Source organism: Rana temporaria, chromosome 1 (assembly GCF_905171775.1).
Source record: "Rana temporaria chromosome 1, aRanTem1.1, whole genome shotgun sequence".
Lineage (NCBI taxonomy): Eukaryota > Metazoa > Chordata > Amphibia > Anura > Ranidae > Rana > Rana temporaria.
Window position 1 is genome coordinate 161233985 of NC_053489.1, and position 20028 is coordinate 161254012.

The following is a 20028-nucleotide window of genomic DNA, read 5'->3' on the forward strand; positions in this document are numbered from 1 at the left end:
GTTTGGGGGTTCTAAGTAATTGTCTAGCAAAAAATACGGATTTTAACTTGTACACACCAAATGTCAGAAATAGGCTTAAGCCTCATACACACGGTAGGACTTCAAACAAACTTTTCCATGGATTTTTGTCCAAAGGGAGTTGGCCGGGCACACCCATAGCATACACACAGCAGGACTTTTCTGCAAACTTTCCTAAAACTTTCCCAACGTCACATGGTTTTTCTGCTCTTTACCGCCACCCTTTGGTCAACTTATGCTATTGTTGGTTGATTTTAACATTTAGCAAACTTTTGTCTGATGAAAACCGAAAAAGTTTGTCCGATGGAGCGTACACGCGGTAGGATTTTTTTGAAAACGTGCTCATTTTGAAGTTTGTTGTCAAAAAGTCCTACCGTGTGTATGGGGCTTTAAGGACTTTTTGTTAACAAACTTCAAAATGAGCATGTTTTCAAAAAAATCTTACCGTGTGTACGCTCCATCCTTTGGTCAACAGAAGTTGACCAAAGGGTGGCGGTAAAGAGCAGAAAAGAGCAGAAAAAACATGTGATGTTGGGAAAGTTTTAGGAAAGTTTGCTGAAAAGTCCTGCTGTGTGTATGCTATGGGTGTGCCCGGCCAACTCCCTTTCGGACAAAAATCCTATCTACATGTATGCACTCCAGTGATGGCTGCATGGCATCTCCCAGGTCAGCTTTCCAGATGGTGACATAGGGTGGGGCAAACCTGTTTAATATTTATTGAAACCACTGAGTGTCTTATAACAGGAAGTGCTTGAATAAAGAACTTCAAACCAGGCATTATTTTAAAGTCATAACATATTAACATTTGTATGCGATTTTAGAGATTGGGGTTTACAAATACATTAACTGCTTCCCAACTAGCCACTGCATATACATGACCAGGTGGGACAAGCATCGATCTTGAAGGACATGCACATACGTCTTCCCAGATCTACGCTTCTCCAGTCATATTGTCCCTAATCACATCACATCAGTTACAGTGTCCTTGATCACCACCACACCAGTCATATTCTACCTAATCACTGCCACACCAGTAGGTGTAGGCGTAGACAATCCTGATCAGGAGGGTAAGCCAGAGTAATAGACAGGAGAGCAGAAAACGCCAGTCCATTAAGCAAGCCAGCTTCAAACCCAGAGGCAGGCAGAAAACAGGTCCAAGATCAAGCATAGTCTGTAATGGGGAATCCACAGATACAAGGTTCACAGGAACAAGCACACTGGAGAGCCAAAGATAAACCTGCAATCTCTGGAGACAGCTAACTCCCTGACAAAGGCTGTTTGGCATCAATTTGGAATGCACCTCTGTGCACATCCTCACGCATTCACTATGCGCCTGCGCACATTCCTACAGCCATTTAGAATACTGGCAGGAATGCCAGGTTTTTGTGAGCCTTTATTGTGGACAGCTATTAACCACTTCAGCCCCAGAAGAATTTACCCCCTTCTTGACCAGAGCACTTTTTGCGATTCGGCACTGCGTCGCTTTAACTGACAATTGCACGGTTTTGCGACGTTGCACCCAAACAAAATTTAGGTCCTTTTTTCCCACAAATAGAGCAATCTTTTGGTGATATTTGATCACCTCTGCGTTTTTTATTGTTTGCGCTATAAACAAAAAAAGAGCGAAAATTTTGAAAAAAAAAAACAATATTTTTTACTTTTTGCTATAATAAATATCCCTAAAAATATATATAAAAAATATAATTTCTTTCTCAGTTTAGGCCAATATGTATTCTTTTACATATTTTTGGTAAAAAAAAAACACAATAAGGGTATATTGATTGGTTTGTGCAAAAGCTATATCATCTACAAAATAGGGGATTGTTTTGTGGCATTTTTATTATTAATTGTATATATATTTATTATATTATATTATATATTTATATATTTTATATATATATATATATATATATATATATATATATATATATATATATAGAGAGAGAGAGAGAGAGAGAGAGAGAGAGAGAGAGAGAGAGAGAGAGAGTATATATGAGGCAACTAAAAATAGTTATGCACTACATTTGGTTAGCAAGGAAAGCATACAGGGAAAACTTTTAGTATTTTAGACTAAGATATGGTAAAGCATATTGACCTGGCATTTAAAAACAAGTTTGTTGCTACATACGTACAGTATTAAATAAAACAGTGGTAAGAGCGTTATGTGTGTAATACAGAGGCATGGCAAAAAAATTATGAAGCCATTCCCTAGCCACTACTGACATACAATTCCATGACATTGATATATGCAGTTATTATATTACGAAAAACACAAATAGACTGTTCACTTTGCAAGGGAATTTGCACATTACAAGAGAATGTTTCCTTTGTGAATGAGGCGAAGCTCTAATGACTTCCATCAAGCAAAAAAATATATATTTTTTTTCATTTTCCTTGCATGCGTTTTGGAGTCACTACATTCACTAAACTAAGAAAAAATTTCCCTGCAATGTGAACAGCCTATTTGGCCACTTCCCTTGGGGATGTCCACTGTGACGAAACACGTCAGTCGTGACGCAAAAACACTGGAGCAAAATAATTCAGTGAATGGCACAAAATCATGGCAGCCACAAAGTGTCCCCAGGGATAGTGGAGAAGAGATACAGTATGTAAGAACAAAATACCAACAGTCGCTCCTAAAAATGTGCACATGAATCCCATCTGTCAATAAAAAGTGTATGCAGGGTTGATAGCAAATAAAGTTCCAGAGCCCAGTAACAATAGAGGCTATGGAACGCTCTACCAACCACCATCCGATTGGAGGTAAACCACCTGGCCTTCAGGAGAAAGATCAAGACCCATCTCTTCTGAGGGCCCAGGGAATGGATACCAAGCGCCCAGAGGCGATCCAGTTCGCATGTGTTGCGCTATATAAGTTTCTCACTCACTCACTCAATCACTCAACTACCCAATTAAAGAAAAAGTTTATTCCAAACAGGTTAAATTGCATAAAACAAAGACTGGATGAGAGACAACATTACCAGCGGTTGACCAGATCCAGACCTGCAGCAGAAGGGGTGTGCTGGGGGACCCTGATTGCAGAGGGATCCTTCATATGCCAGGAGAGCCAGATAGAGAGTAGATCCTGGTAAGGAAACCGCCCACTGCGTCAGAACAGCAGGGGGACACATGTCACCAGAAGTGATGTAACTGGGACACAGGTCAGCTGATCGAGCGTTGTTACAAACAACACAGACCTGATCGCGGATGTGGAAATATCGGGGAACATAGGAAACAGTGTACACAAGGTAATTACAACTAGTATTAATCACATGAAAAGGAAACACAAGGGAAACACAAGTACACTGAATTTCAAAAGAGCCAACTTCCCTAAACTGCGCTTGTGATACATGATATTAAATGGAATAAAATCCTAGGAACATCGAACACTGAGGAAAAATGGAAATGCTTTATGAACATATTAAACAAAGGTATTGGCCAGTGCATTACAACGGGTAATAAATAAAAAGAGCTAGAATTAAACCTGGTTTGCAAAGCTATCATTAAAAATGTACATAAAAGGGGAAAAAAAGGGCTTAAAAAATTTAAGCCTGAGGGGTCATTGTTGTCGTTCTAACACTATAAGGAAAGCAATAAGAATGTAAGAGCACAATCAGGGCTACAAATATAGCTTTCTTTTGGTGGTATTTGATCACCTCTGCGGTTTTTATTTTTTACGCTATAAACAAAAAAAGAGTGACAATTTTGAAAAAAAGACACAAGGGGCCAGATCCACATAGATCGTCACCGGCGCAGCGTATCTAAGATACGCTACGCCGCCGTAACTTACTTGGCTTTGTTTCAAATCCACAACGAATTTGCACCGTAAGTTACGGTGGCGTAGTGTATCTCTGGCGGCGGAATTCAAATCGGCGATTAGGGGGCGTGATTCATTTAAATGAAGCGCGTCCCCGCGCCGAATGAACTGCGCATGCTCCGTTTCTAAATTTCCCGCTGTGCATTGCGCGAAATGACGTCGCAAGGACGTCATTTTTTAAACTTAGACGTGACTTACTTCCATCCCGATTCACGGACGACTTACACAAAAAAAAAAAATTCTAATTTCGACGCGGGAACGACGGCCATACTTAACATGGCAAGTCTAACTATACGGCGCAAAATACCAGCTTTAACTATACGACGGAAAAAGCCGACTAGAGACGACGTAAGAGAATGCGACGGCCGCGCGTACGTTCGTGGATCGTCGGAAATAGCTAATTTGCATACCCGACGCGGAAAACGACGCAAACTCCACCCAGCGGACGCCAAAGTATTGCATCTACGATCCGAAGGCGTGCGAAGCCGTACGCCTGTCGGATCAAACCCAGATGTCGTCGTATCTTGGTTTGAGGATTCAAACTAAAGATACGACGTGGGAAATTTGAAAGTACGCCAGCGTATCAGTAGATACGCCGGCGTACTCTCACTGTGGATCTGGCCCAATATTTTTTACTTTTTGCTATAACCAGTTCCCGACCCCCGCATGTACATATACGTCCACAATATGGCACGTACAGGCACATGGGCGTACATGTACGTCCTCGCCTATTAGCGGGTGGGGGGTCCGATCGGGACCCCCCCCGCTACATGCGGAGGTCGGGTCCGCTCGGGGAGCGATCCGGGACCACGGCGCGGCTATTTGTTTATAGCCGCTCCGTCGCGATCGCTCCCCGGAGCTGAAGAACGGGGAGAGCCGTGTGTAAACACGGCTTCCCCGTGCTTCACTGTGTCGGCGCATCGATCGCGTCATTCCCTTTATAGGGAAGACACGATCGATGACGTCATTCCTACAGCCACACCCCCCTACAGTTGTAAACACATACTAGGTGCACCCTAACTCCTACAGCGCCACCTGTGGTTAACTACCAAACTGCAACTGTCATTTTCACAATAAAGAATGCAATTTAAATGCATTTTTTGCTGTGAAAATGACAATGGTCCCAAAAATGTGTCAAAATTGTCCGAAGTGTCCGCCATAATGTCGCAGTCACGAAAAAAATTGCTGATCGCCGCCATTAGTAGTAAAAAAAAAAAATTAATAAAAATGCAATAAAACTATCCCCTATTTTGTAAACGCTATAAATTTTGCGCAAACCAATCGATAAACGCTTATTGTGATTTTTTTTACTAAAAATATGTAGAAGAATACGTATCGGCCTAAACTGAGGGAAAAAAATGTTTTTATATATGTTTTTGGGGGATATTTATTATAGCACAAAGTAAAAAATATTGCATTTTTTTCAAAATTGTCGCTCTATTTTTGTTTATAGCGCAAAAACTAAAAACCGCAGATGTGATCAAATACCACCAAAAGAAAGCTCTATTTGTGGGGAAAAAAGGACGCCAATTTTGTTTGGGAGCCACGTCGCACGACCGCGCAATTGTCTGTTAAAGCGACGCAGTCCCGAACTGTAAAAACACCTTGGGTCTTTAGGCTGCATATTGGTCCGGGGCTTAAGTGGATAATAAATATCCAATTTTTTTTCAAAAAACTATTTTTTTTCTCAGTTTAGGCCGATATGTATTCTACATATTTTTGGTAAAAAAAAAAAAAAAAAAACGCAATAAGCGTATAGTGATTGGTTTGCGCAAAAGTTATAGTGGCTACAAAATAGGGGATAGAATTCTGACATTTTCTTTATTTTAATATTTTTACTAGTAATACGGCGATCTGTGAATTTTGTCAGGACTGCGATATTATGGCGGACACATTGGACACTTTTGACACATTTTTGGGACCATTCACATTAATACAGCGAACAGTGCTATAAAAATGCACTGTTACTGTATAAATGTGACTGGCAGGGAAGGGGTTAACACTAGGGGGCGAGGAAGGGGTTAAATGTGTATCCTGGGAGTGATTCTTACTGTGGGAGGAGGGGACTGACTGGGGGAGGTGACCGATGCTGTGTCCCTATGTACAAGTATCAGTATCAGTCTCCTCTCCCTGAGAGGAGACTGATACACACACTGATACAAACACTGATACACACAGAGCTCCACATCCCTGCTCTGTCACTGCCAATCGCGGGTTACCTGGAGGACATCGTGGCCGCCAGGCACGCGCATCGGCATCTCGGAGAACGCCGCCGGCGCCGCTCGCGCACCCCCCAGTGGCTGGAGGCCGTATATAGACAGCCTCCCGGCAATTAAGAGCCACATTGTGGGCGTAAAAAACCCGCCGGGCGGGCGGGAAGTGGTTAACATTCTATGAGGAAGTGAGCTGCCATCTAGCTAAAGGTAGGCCTGTGGATGTGGTATGCCTAGATTTTACAAAGGCATTTAATACAGTTCCCCATAAACATTTACCTTAAAAACTGAGGTCTGTCAGCATGGACAATAGGGTATGTTCATGGATAGAAAACTGGTTACAAAGCCTTGTCCAAAGGGTGGTGATATATAATGAGCATTCAGAATGGGCAGGGGTTGTAAGTGGGATCCCCCAAGAATCTGTCCTGGGACCAATTTTGTTTATTTTATTTATAAATGAAATAGAGGATGATATACAGTAAATAGCTCAATCTCAGTGTTTGCTGACGATACAAAGCTAACACAAATAACATCACAACAGAAGTTGAAGACTTTACATTTAATTTGCTATCAGTAAGCCCAGTAAGCTGCACTAATGGAACACTTGTCTTAAAAGTGAAACCTGGTGCCTAAAACTTTAACACACTGAAATGTAGAAAAGACTCCAAATAGCATTTTGGAGTGTAGAGAGTTTGGTCACTTCATAATCCGTATGTGTTGTCTACATCTGTTTAGAAAGAGCACCAGCAAAATAACTATGGGCCAGATTCACATAGAACTGCGGCGGCGTAACGTATCGTAGATACGCTACACCGCCGCAAGTTTTCATCGCAAGTGCCTGATTCACAAAGCACTTGCGATGAAAACTATGCCGGCGGCCTCCGGCGCAAGGCGGGCCAATTCAAATGAGCGTGTGCCATTTAAATTAGGCGCACTCCCGCGCCGGACCTACTGCGCATGCTCCGTTTCCTAACTCCCGCCGTGCTTTGCGCGCCGTGACGTCATTTTTTCGAACGGCGACGTGCGTAGCGTACTTCCGTATTCCCAGACGTGTTACGCAAACGATGTTAAATTTTAAATTTCGACGCGGGAACGACGGCCATACTTTAGACAGCAATACGATTGCTGACTAAAGTTAAAGCACCCAAAACGACGACTAAATTTGCGACGGGAAACTAGACTAGCGGCAACGTAGCGAACGCGAAAATCCGTCGGGGATCCGCCGTAACTGCTAATTTGCATACCTGACGCTGGTTTACGACGCAAACTCCACCCAGCGGCGGCCGCGGTATTGCATCCTAAGATCCGACAGTGTAAAACAATTACACCTGTCGGATCTTATGGATATCTATGCGTAACTGATTCTATGAATCAGTCGCATAGATAGAAACAGAGATATGACGGCGTATTCAGGAGAAACGCCGTTGTATCTCTTTGGTGAATCTGGCCCTATATGAATAAAAGACTTGACAGGGTTCATTGTGCTTAGGATCAATGCACCAAAAATAACATTACCAGAGTGTAATGCCATGTACACACGACTTTTCAGCGTGTAAAAAACTATGTTTTTAAAAATGTCATTTAAAATGATCGTGTGTGGGCTTCACATAATTCTTCGGGTTCTGAAAAACGACAAAATAAAAATTCGAACATGCTGCATTTTTTAACAACGTTTTAAACAATGTCTTTTTTCGGGTTGTAAAAAATGATCGTGTGTGGGCTAAAACGACGTTAAAAACCAGCGCATGCTTAGAAGCAAGTTATGAGACGGGAGCGCTTGTTCTGGTAAAACTACCGTTTCGTAAGGGAGTAAGCACATTCATCACGCTGTAACAGACAGAAAATCGCAAATCGTCTTTTACTAACACGAAATCAGCTAAAGCAGCCCCAAGGGTGGCGCCATCCGAATGGAACTTCCCCTTTATAGTGCCGTCGTACGTGTTGTGCGTCACCGTGCTTTGCTAGAGCATTTTTTTTTTAAACGATGGTGTTTGGGCAACGTCGTTTTAATGATGAAGTTGGAAACAACAACGTTTTTTCTAGATGCCGAAAAATGATCGTGTGTACGCGGCATACTAGTCTAACTTCATTGCTACAAGAGCAATGAATGCTTTCTACAATGCCTGAGCAATACATTCTGCTATAAATACCAGAGGCAGGGAATCATGTAAAATGTATGGAAATCTCTACACTGGCCCAACATGGAAATGTAACCATGTCGCAACTTTACTTTAAGAATGCAGAAACCCGCACAAATGGGAGTTTTATCATAACGTGTGCTGTGTTTAATGGTGTTTTCAGATGGCGAAGATACTTTGAAATTCCAGAAGAAACCGTGATTTTCCAGATGGTTAATATTTTCTGAGCAATTTCTACATCCTTCAAGATAAATTCTTCACATATAAAATGTTTCAGGCTGCATTTCTAGGACAGGAAAAAATCACTGAACAAGCAAAATCGGTCCTTCTATGAAATAAAACAACATGGTAGACTGTGCTTTCATATTTGTTCTAAGCAATGAATTGGAAGTGTGCCATTTTTACCTTTTTCATTCTTTCAGTGCTCGAAAAGGTAATCTTGAATACTAAAAAGCACTTTTATGGCTAAAATGTTAATTCATACTATAAAAATTAAATTTCAGTATGTAAAACCCGAACACACTCACCCCTTAGCTACAAAAATATACAAAATTCTAGGCTTTTTGTGGAAACACTAAGGGCCAGATCCACAGTGAGAGTACGCCGGCGTATCTACTGATACGCCGGTGTACTTTTAAATTTCCCGCGTCGTATCTTTAGTTTGAATCCTCAAACCAAGATACGACAGCATCTGGGTTTGATCCGACAGGCGTACGGCTTCGTACGCCTTCGGATCGTAGATGCAATACTTCGGCATCCGCTGGGTGGAGTTTGCGTCGTTTTCCGCGTGGGGTATGCAAATTCGCTATTTCCGACGATCCACGAAAGTACGTGCGGCCGTCGCATTCTCTTACGTCGTCTCTAGCCGGCTTTTTCCGGCGTATAGTTAAAGCTGGTATTTTGCGGCGTATAGTTAGACTTGCCATGTTAAGTATGGCCGTCGTTTCCGCGTCTAAATTTGAATTTTTTTTTGCGTAAGTCGTCCGTGAATCGGTTTAAAAAATGATGTCCTTGCGACGTCATTTCGCGCAATGCACGGAGGGAAATTTTGAAACGGAGCATGCGCAGTTCATTCGGTGCGGGGACGCGCTTCATTTAAATGAATCACGCCCCCTAATCGCCAATTTGAATTCCGCCGCCAGAGATACACTACGCCGCCATAACTTACGGCGCAAATTCGTTGTGGATTTGAAACAAAGCCAAGTAAGTTACGGCGGCGCAGCGTATCTTAGATACGCTGCGCCGGTGCCGATCTATGTGGATCTGGCCCTAAATGTTTTTCCAACAACTATGGTGCTTAAACTGCATATTTATTATCCTACCTTTAGGATAATACCCATTATCGGGGTAATTGTACATTACCAAGAGGTACAGAACATATGGAGTCATGCTTGAAGAGTTGTAGCCAACATGTACTGTAAAGTAATAGCTTATCTTAAATTGGCACCTTTCTTACCCTTGCAGCTTAAATCTTTAAAGTAATTTAGCCGGATTCAGGTAGAGTGGCGTATATTTGAGCGGGCGTAGCGCAGCTCATATGCGCTATGCCGACGTAACATAGAGAGGCAAGACCAGTATTCACAAAGCACTTGCTCCCTAAGTTACGGCGGCGTAGCGTAATTCACAGTAAGCAGGTAGTGGGCGTGATGTATTACAATGAAGCGTGACCCCATGTAAATGAAGGACCGAATGAACGGCGCATGCTCAGAGTCACGTTGCATATACTCCCTAAGATACGACGGCTCAGTGCCTTCGACGTGAACGTAACCTACGCCCAGCCCCATTCACGTACGACTTACGCAAACGACGTAAAATCCGACGGCTGTTCCGACGTTCATACCCTACATGACTTAGACCTGCTATTTGGTGGTTTATCTTTACGCCGGACGTACGCCTTACGTAAACGGCGTAGCTTACTGCGACGGGCGCAAGTACGTTCGTGAATCGGCGTATCTAGGTCATTTACATATTCAATGCGTAAATCAATTGAAGCGCCCCTAGCGGCCAGCGTAAATATGCGCCCAAGATACGACAGCGTAGGAGACTTACGTCGGTCGGATGGAGCCGAAATTTAGGCGTATCTCCTTTGCAGAATCAAGCGCAGAGATACGATGGCGCATCCGTGGACTTACGCGGCGTATCATTAGATACGTCGGCGTAAGTCTTTGTGAATCCCGGCCATTATGTTTACAACGAGGGACATTCATAAGTGCTGTTCTTTTCTATTTATAAATATAGGGGCAGATCCACAGAGAGAGTACGCCGGCGTATCTACTAATACGCCGGCGTACTTTCAAATTTCCCACGTCGTATCATTGTTTTGAATCCTCAAAACAAGATACGACGGCATCTGTCGTTTTCTGCGGCGAGTATGCAAATTAGCTATTTCCGACGATCCACGAACGTACGAGCGGACGTCGCATTCTTTTTACGTAGTCTCTAGTCGGCTTTTTCAGGGGTATAGTTAAAGCTGCTGTTTCGTGGCGTATAGTTAGACCTGCTATGTTAAGTATGAACGTCGTTCCCGCGTTTAATTTGAATTTTTTTTTCGTTTGCGTAAGTCATCCGTGAATCGCGGGATGGACGTAATTTACGTCCAAGTCAAAACAATGACGTCCTTGCGACATCATTTCGCGCAATGCACGGCGGGAAATTTAGGGACGGCACATGCGCAGTTCGTTCGGCGTGGGGACGCGCTTCATTTAAATGAAACACACCCCCCTACTCGCCGATTTGAATTAGGCGCCATTGTGGATTCAAAGCTGCCAAAAGTAAGTTACAGCGACGTAGCGTATCTCACATACGCTGCGCCCATCTAATTGTATGTGGATCTGCCCCATAGTCTTTTGCAGTACCTATTATACCTTTTGCTACTAAACATTTGCAAGTGTAACCCAACTTACTAATTTGCATATTTCTGCAGCCAATCTGCGGCTGGCTGCCTGTTTTTGCAAAATTGTCACAACTGTTACGAACTAGAGTACAGCAAAATTGACACAGCAATCTATTTTTTTGATTAACAACTTGAGCTCTCGTGGCTGTATACCCATTATTAACAAAAGCAATTTTTAAATTTCCTTTATAAGCCTATTTATTTGGTTATAGTGATCTCATTACCTAAGATAAAGGGGGGGGGGGGGGCTAGGTTCTCTTTTGGCAATGTTGTCTTGCAAAATATTTTTTTTTTATGTATTCTACAGTAAGATATAAAATATGAAAATATGTGTTTTTTCTATTTAGAGCAGTTAGTTTAAAAAAAAATGTTTTTTTTTTTTAAATAACAAATATACCTTTTATTCATGAATTTGGCCCATTAAAATTACAGTAAAATAGGGGCATGGCTGGGATATGAGCCACGACAGAGGTGCAGGCTTAGAGCTCTGAGACAATCCAAGCTAATCCTTCTGAACGGCGAGCTTTCTGTCCATACAAACAACAGCTTCTGATCCCCTTGACTGACAGGATCTCACAGAGCTGTCTGCCATGTCTTCCAGAGGCTGGGTGAGGCAGATGAAGGATTCAATGTCACAGAAACAAGTGAGGGGGTGGGTCTCTGGCTTGGCTGTCACCATCTTGCCTTCCTTCCCCCACATGCCTAATCAGGTTCCCTGCTCATGGAGAGGGCTTTTTCCTCTCCCTCAGTGGGAGTGGGATTGTCCCCCCTCACTCCTCACCTTCTCATGTGGGCAAAGATTCAGAGGCGATTACCAAGCCCACTCTGGATGCCATCGAGGGGTGCAAGGCAGCGCTCATGCTGCAAGTTTAACATTTTGCCTTAGATTGCACACTGATTCATCATGACCTGGACAAGATCCGGGGAAGGCTCACAGAGGCCTTCCTCACATTCTGTTCAAATGGCTGATCTCCAGTCACAGGTCTACTCCTTGGTAAGCAATGTAGAGGATGCTGAGAATCGACAAAGTAATGTGCCTTATCATGTGAAAGTCTATGTTTCTTATATCAGCAATGTTGGTTACCAATTTACAACTGGTTTCATGAAATATCAGAATCTTGAATGACAAATTTAAATGAGCCCTGGTATTCCAGTACCTAAAGCCCAAAAGACCATAAGGCCACATGTGGTGTTTTTACAGGAGATACACCTAGATGGTAGCAGGGCCCTGGCCTCACACCACTCATGGGTACAGAGGGATCTCCCCGCTATCTATTCCACTTTTGCCTGGGGTGTTTCTATCTCAATTAGTAAATCTGTCCCATGTACTATTCTTCAGGTGATATCAGATCCTATAGCCGATATCTTATAGTGGTTGAAGATTTACTCACCTGTAAGTTAGTATTGTGAATGTTTATGTGCCCCTTTTTGGATACAAGTGTTATATGATCTTATGGGTAAATTTACCCCTTTATACACCTCTCTCTTATCCTTGCTGGGGATTTTAATAGAATTTTAGATGTCACACTTGACACTTTTAATCCTTTGAGATCCCCCTCCCTAGAGCTTTCAGCTTGGGCAACTACGGTGTCGCTTACTGAATTGTGGCATTGGAAAAACTCTAATGTAACTAGTTATTCCTATCTTTCTAAAACTCCCAAATTCTCTTCGAGGATTGATTTGGCTTTTGATAATGCCCCAATGTTACAGGTGGTCAGGTCAGTGGATTATCTTCCTGGAGGTCTTTCTGACCATATCCCTTTATCTGTAGTTTTTGGATTCCTCTTATACAGGGAGGTGCATGAAGATTCCAGGTTGGCTGGACATGTAGACAGGGTCCTCCCAGGTGGTTCCTGTTTTTCGTCACATACAGGGTGAACAATCTCTCCTTGGCGACTCTTTCGGTGGTATGGGATCCCTTTAAGGCTGAGGGGTAAGTATATTTTTGCCATCATGACAAACCAATAGGATTGTAATGCTCCTCTGCGGTGGCTACAGGAGGAGGAGCAGAGCTATGAGCTTGCTCATGCTTCGGCACCATCCCCTGATACTTATGCTAAGCTATTGGAGCTCTTAAAAGTTAGAAAGCAACTTGCAATTCATTTACCTTGAGTTGACACAAACATCCTGGGTCAGGACAGCGGAAAGCATTTTTGAGCAGGTGCACAAAAACGGCAAGCTTTTAGCCATGTTAGTTACAGATTAACAGGTTCAAGCCAATATTCCTTGTATTCGAACCACTGGCAGTGAGCTCACTTCAGACCCTGTGGAGATTTTTTCCACCTTTCTAAACTATTTTAGTGCATTATATGCTCCTGTTCCTGTGTATATCACAGAGGCATTGGAGGAGTTACTCACTGGCCTTCCTATTCCCACCTTGCTTATCACTGATGTGCAATACGTTTTTATTGAAAAATTTGAAGGAATATAGCGTACAACTGTGGTCAGACATAAGGATGAAATATGTATAGTTAGTGCTTAACAAGTCAGTAGCAATTGTACAATTAAATAGAGAAATTATGGCGAATAACAAACATTTCACGAAACAAAGAGCATATTAATCATGCCATAACAGAAGAACAATATGGATAACAGGAAATGGAATCTGTGCGCCTTTACCAGAAAACTAGGTGCTGGCAAATGAGAAACTTATATCTTAGGTTCACCATACAAGAAAAAAACAAAGGACTACAGGAATGTAGATCATCCCTTCTTAAGAACCTGAGTAAATAGAAGAGAGAAAACACAAGAAGGGGGAGTGGAAAAGGAAAGTGAAAAAGAACACTTGGATCACCCCAGCCAGGGCCATGTTAGATCCACAGAGTCCATATTTCAAGAAATTTCTTAAATGCACAGCTAAAATAATACTAGAGAGCTTCTCATTAGTGGATAAGAGGTCCAAGTAGCAGTGGACTTCTGTAAAAGATATAAACTGTTGTTTCCAAGCGCTTGCTATTGTTTGTTTTGGACACTGATGTGGAATATCTTGATAAAGATATTTCCTTGGAGGAAATTTAATTAGCTATACACTCTTTTCCTCCTCATAAGTCCCCTGGTCCAGGCGGTTTTCTGGCCAAGCGGTACATGACCCATATTTCAGCCTTTAGGGTCTAGGCTCCAATCCCTATACAAATATTATTTAGATAAGCACGCCCTACCTGGATTCTTTGTCTGAAGCTCATGTCATTTGCTGCCTAAACCGGGTAAGGACCCTTTGGACTGCTTCTATTACAGACCGATTGCCCTGGTCAGTCAAGATCTGAAAATTCTTACTAGAATTCTGGATACAAGATTATCACAGGTTATAGCTGCTTTTGTAGATATTGATAAAACCAAGTTTATCCCCAACAAATCCACTGATACTGATTTGCTGAGAATATTTGCTTGTTTGCAGATTGAACAAGCCAATCCAGGAGCACAGGTAGTGGTGTCTCTAAAAATGGGGAAGGCACTTGACTCTGTGGATTGACACTATATGGCCTTGGTGCTTTGTCATATGGGTTTTGGTCCCTGAATCATGACCTGGCTATCGTTATTATGTAACTGTCCCAAAGCGCCTCTTAGGTTAGGAAATGGGGTCTCTCCTTTTTTTGCAGTGGGACGCAGAAACTAACAGCGGTGTCCATTCTCACCCTCCCTATTTGCGCTTATGATGGAGCCTATGGCTATAGCCCTTTAGATGTCCTGTTGGTTGGGGGTATTTGTGAGTGTGCAGCCCTTTATGCAGATGATCTTCCTCTTTTTCTGCAAGACCAAGGCCCTTCCCTGCAAGCTACCAAGCTAACGCTGTTAGCTGGTGAAAGATGATGGGGATGCAGCCATGGTCCTGGAGGCGGTGCTAGTGGGTTGCTATGAGGGTTTACATCACCTGCTTTTCAGGGGCTCTCAGGGATATGCTCCCCTTGACGGGGCTCCATCAGAGTCACTATCCAGGCATGGGATAAGGTTCAGAGAATCATGCAGCCCGAGGGGGTGGGGTGCTTTCTTTCTACTCCACTTTGGTATAATCCCTGTCTGCCTCATTTTAGTGCAATCCCGATCCTATAGTGTGGGCTGATAAGGGGATCAAGCAAATTGAGGATATTCTGGAGACCGGCATTTTGCTCACTTTCGATTAATTGAAATCTAATTTCAAACCCCATCTTCTAAATCTGGAGTGGTTACTGGGATCAGAATACTTTTTATTTATTTCATTTTTGTGTGCATTGTAATCACCACTAGTTCTTGCTGCAATTTCATTATTGTTACTTTTTGATATATATTACTCGCAGTAGCGTGAAGGGCACCATTTATTCACTTTTTATTTACTGGGATCAGAGCTGCTTAAAAAACACTGTTTGAGGTTTACAATGCGTTGTTTACAGTCAGGCCTAAGCAAATTGAAAAGTCCCAGGAGCAGTGGATGTCAGTGATACCGAATTTTCAGGGTGATGACTAGGATGATATGTGGCATTACCCCTTTTGCTATCTGGTGTTGAATAGGGACTGCCTCATTTAATGTAAAATCTTATACAAAATGTATTACACCCCTGCCAGGCTGACCAAAATCTACAATTCTGATTTGGCAGACTGCTGGAGTTGTAAGTATTCCCTAGCAGGTTTTCTGACACTACCCACTAATACAGAACTTCAGGGATGGTCTGATTCCTTGAAAACCTTACCTTACCTCTCTTTAGATACCAATGACCATCACCCTGTGTCTACATGGATTGGTAGAGAAGCTGGCAACTCTTAGGGCACAGATAACCCTACTTACTGTAAACCTGTTTGATGCTCACAAAGGAATTGTTTTGCATTGGAGAGGCAGAGACCCCCGCTCTTACTTTTTGGAAAGCTCAAATTCATAAGGTGTTGCCTCTGTATAAAGCTACTTACTCGAATAGAGGGTGCCCTAAGGTATGGCGTAATTGAATCTCTGATATTTCTTCTTTCAGAAGAGGCTGTCCCGGTTTACACTTAATTCAGGCAGAAACTCTCCCTGTTGTGGCCTAGATCATTGCTCCTATGAGTGCTGCTATCTCATGCAAAGTTTTCTATTGCTCCCCTTTTTGAGGATACAATATTTTGCCTGGTTGATATTACTGTAAAGAGGGTAGAGGAAAGGTTTTCTTTGTATAGTTCTGTCTATCTGGCTTTTCCAGTGACTAACTTTTACTTTTGTACTTTTGTTGTGTTGAACCTTGTTCTTAAATGTGCAAAATCAATGAAAATAATTTTCTCCATTTACTTATTTTTACTTGTAAAGTTTCAAGGAACTTTTAAATACAATTAAAAAAAAACATTTGTTATGCTGTATTTACTCAGTGACACTTGCAGACTATCTTTAAGTGTCATTTTTCACACAAGCGGCTATATTTTGACAATCACCTCTGCTGTGTAATACAATTACCGTCTTTCATTTAGACAACCAGTAATAGCGATGGGGGGAGCAGTGGCAGAGGGAGAGGAGCAGGACATAAGAGCTGCGTGCTGGAAACATTGTTGTCTCCTACAGTCAAAATTATTCATTTTAGTTAGTTGGTTGACATTTAGTTAAACAGTGAGGTAGACCACCTTTTAAACTGAATTATTTCTTAAATGTACTTTTGAGAACTATTTTTAGGCACATTACAAGTTTAAATATCTGTGGGAAATCAGCCACACTTTTTATAATGCAACAGTGTTGCATTATAAAAATAATTATAAAAAAAAATTGCAAAAAAAAAACAGGTGCAAGCTATAAAAAAAATGTATTACATGAAACCTTACATTATGACAACTTGTATACAATGTATACTAGATTATACTAGTTTATTAAACTATATCACATTAACAGACGTTAGGGTTGCAACTCTTAATGACTGTCCCTTGTGATTTTTTACAAAATGAAAAAGCTTGCTGTGTGATATTTATGTACTGGAGGAATCTATCCCACTGTATACATATTATACCCTATTGTATTGTTTTCTGTGGTTTCTTTCTGAAGACATGCCATGTTTACTACATAAAACTAAGATATCTGCGGTCACACTCTTATCCTACAAGTGCCAACATAACATACAAATGCACAATGACCTCAATACCACTGCAGCTGTGTTAAAATCAGACAAATGACCTTAATCTGAGCTCAATGTAATCCTCTGCAGTAAGAGAGCAATGAGATATGTGACATCCCTAATAATTCTTTTATGTGTTCTTTCATTATAGATTTATACGCTTATTAAACTATAAATATATTAATGATATAATAATAATAATAATAATGATAATGAATGTATATTATAATTTAGCCGACTAAAAACAGTTATATTGTTTATATAGAGAAGCTATTATTGATTTCCCTGTTTTGGTCTCTTTGTTATTAACCACTTAAGCCCTGAACCATTATGCAGCCAAATGACTGGACCGCTTTTTGTGATTCGGCACTGCGTTGCTTTAACTGACAATTGCGTGGTCGTGCGACGTGGCTCCAAAAACAAAATTTACGTTCTTTTTTTCCCACAAATAGAGCTTTCTTTTGGTGGTGATTGATCACCACTGCGTTTTTTTATTTTTTGCGCTATAAACAAAAGTAGAGCGTAAATTTTGAAAAAAAAATAATATTTTTTACTTTTTGCTATAATAAATATCCCCCCCCAAAAAAAAAAAATATATATATATATATATATATATATATATATATATATATATATATATATATATATATATATATAAACTTTTTTTCCCCTCCGTTTTGGCAGATATGTATTCTTCTACATTTTTTTATACTAGTAATGGCGGCGATCAGCGATTTTTATCATGACTGCGACATTATGGCGGACACATCGGACACTTTTGACACATTTTTGGGACCATTGTCATTTTTACAGCCATCAGTGCTACAAAAATGCATTGATTACTGTGAAAATGACACTGGCAGGGAAGGGGTTAACCACTGGGTGGCGCTGTAGGGGTTAAGTGTGCCCTAGTGAGTGATTCTTACTGTAGGTTAATGGGCTACAGGTGACAAGCCAGTGATCACCGCTTCCGATTACAGGTGATCACTGTCATTGTCACTAGGCAGAGCAGGGAGATGCTTGTTTATATCAGCATCTCCCTGTTCTTCCTTACCGTGAGTTACACCACCAACCATTTATCTGATATCTGTTACGTCACACCTTGGAAGTGACTGCGTTTTTTCTAACTAAATATTTGTTTTCATTTTGGATTTAGCAGGAAAGAGTTAACATTACTACCAGTTTTTACTTTTGTCTCTGACCCTATTTGGAGAATTTTGCTCACTTCATATGCCTGTGATGCATGTACAAGAAATGGGAGGTTCAAGAATTACTGGAACAGGTGATAAGAACTACAGATAAAATTGAGTTGCAATATATTGTCGGAGGTTCTAACCATTACCCACTTATTGAAGATATGTTTCTTTACTGTCCCCAGTGGGGAGATAATTTACTATCCTGACACCTGATTAAGGGATTTCTTTCCTATAGGGGCACAGAATAAAAACCTAACATATCTAAACCTTTCCTGCTCCAGCAGTTCACACTTCTTCCCACAAGAGACAGATTCTTTACTGGAACAACAAAAAAAGGAAGACATAAGAAAGGGCTTTTATTGTAGAAGAGACATACAATGCCAAACTCAGAAGAAGACAAGGCGAAGCTGTCAGAGCTGACAGGAATGTATGACATCACATTAATGAAAATTAGTGCGTATAGGTGGACTTTTATTTGAATTCAAAGTACAACTTTAATGTTTATGTTTTTCATTTTCGTACTCCCCTCCACCTGTATTAAATAAAAACATTCTCATTGTGTACTTACTGTACCTTCTCCATGGCCTGGAACTGTCCCCAGCTTCCTCCTATATCTAGTGCCAACAGTCTCTTTCAGGTAAAATGACACTTTACCAATTACCTGTGATCCTTGTCTGTTGTTGACACACCCCGCCAGGCATGCATTGTCACACAGATTGGGCTCACAGTACCCCAGCTAAGTACAAGTAGGCATGTGCATTTCGTTTCGTTTCGTTCCGAATCGAAATTCGGACGAATTTTTCATTATTCGGACATTCGGATGCATACGAATTCACGAATTGCAATATTAATGAATTTACCGAATCCGAACGAACGTTTTCGATTCCAAATCGAAAACCCGCGGACGAAATTCGATCGGAATTCGAATTTTTTATTTTTTTTTCGAATTCCGATCGAATTTCGTCCGCGGGTTTTCGATTTGGAATTCGAATTTTTTTTTTTTTTTTTTTAACTCCGATCGAATTTCGTCCGCGGGTTTTCGATTTGGAATTCAAAATTTTTTTTTTTTTTTTTTTGAATTCTGATCGAATTTCGTCCGTGGGTTTTTGTTTTGGAATTCGATTTTTTTTTTTTTTTCGAATTCCGATCGAATTTCGAAATTATATTCGAAAAGAGACTTTGTTGTCGAATCCAGTCGAAATACTTTCGAATTCGACCGGATTTTTCGAAATTCGGTCGAAAACGAACAAATTCAGAAAACGGTCGAAATATTTTCGAATTCGACCGGATTTTTCGAAATTCGGTCGAAAACGAACGAGTTCCGAAAACGAATTTAACACATGTAACGAACCTAACTTAACTAAATTAATTAAATAACGAATTAAAAGGAAACAAAACGAAATGTTCCCTTTTGCACATGCCTAAGTACAAGAGATATCCCTGCCCCCTGTCACTGCCAAGAAAGAAGAGGAAGTGCTCGAGGTGTAATTGGACTAGAAGACTGTAGGAAATAGGTATTATGGGCCAGATTCTCGCACAATTGCGGCCGTGTAACGTAACCCGTTTACGTTACACCGCTGCAAGTTTTCAGTGTAAGTGCCTGATCCACAAAGCACTTACCTGTAAACTTGTGGCGGTGTATCGTAAACACGTCCAGCGCAAGCCCGCCCAATTCAAATGGGGCGTGTACCATTTAAATTAGGCGAGCTCCCGAGCCG